At 37.8% G+C, this 882-nt stretch overlaps 1 protein-coding gene across 1 annotated transcript in view; it reads right to left on the minus strand.

Moving 5' to 3' along the window:
* Positions 1-882, minus strand: part of LOC119593182 (transcription initiation factor TFIID subunit 11-like) — a gene marked incomplete in the record, with an annotated part of 72,269 nt that overhangs the window by 67,768 nt on the left and 3,619 nt on the right.

The raw sequence follows: 882 nt of genomic DNA on the forward strand, positions 1-882 counted from the left end.
AATATGCACAGGTACACTCATTCTAATATGTATATTTGAATCCACAAACTGCCCAGTCAAGTGTCACTGACCAAATCCATGACTGGAGCTAAGACAGAAAATAATTTCCACTTTCATAATGTTCAGGCAATTCTCCTTTTGGCTATGGCACCATTCAGGTCAGGCTGACAAGACAATTAGTCAACCTCTTGCCCTGTGAAAACATTATCTTCTGAAATCTCTAGCTTCAACCGCAGGGCAGGCACTGCTCCAGCACTAATTATCAAGTACATACCTGATGATCCACCAAATTAATATAATATTAGTTTTCTAGTTTCCAAAAAGGAATTTGCAAGGCCTAGCTTAATGTGTGGACAGAAAGCCATGTCTGAAACCACAACCACACTGTCATTTATGAATAAAGATGCTGCCCGGCAAAACTGGGAAGGCCACTCTATCAATTGAGTATCACAGCCCACTAAAAAATGACAGAGGTTCTGCCTTACCATGTATGTATGTTTCCCTTCAGCCACAAATCCAGGAGGCCAGTGTAAAGAACAAATTGAGCTGACAATATAATACAACATATCACTATATCATGACACTGATAAAATCTGTCAGATGGGCCATGCCTCACAGTATAGTAATACTCTAGAAAGATGATTAACATGGTTAAATAGTTATTTTTACAGTGTGAATAAAACAATGAAAAAAGCTGTAACATATTGCACACTCATTCTAAAATAAAACGTGTCTGGAGATTGTGCAGCTAGCACTCATGCCTGTTAAAGGGCCTTGCTTGCATGCTATTTCCAGTGGGTTAATAACAAGAGATAAATATTAGACATTTAAGTTATCTAATCAAAGGTATTAAAATGTGGTACTAGTTAGAAAATGTGATGG

The sequence above is a fragment of the Penaeus monodon genome, chromosome 31 (assembly GCF_015228065.2).
Source record: "Penaeus monodon isolate SGIC_2016 chromosome 31, NSTDA_Pmon_1, whole genome shotgun sequence".
NCBI classification, from domain to species: domain Eukaryota; kingdom Metazoa; phylum Arthropoda; class Malacostraca; order Decapoda; family Penaeidae; genus Penaeus; species Penaeus monodon.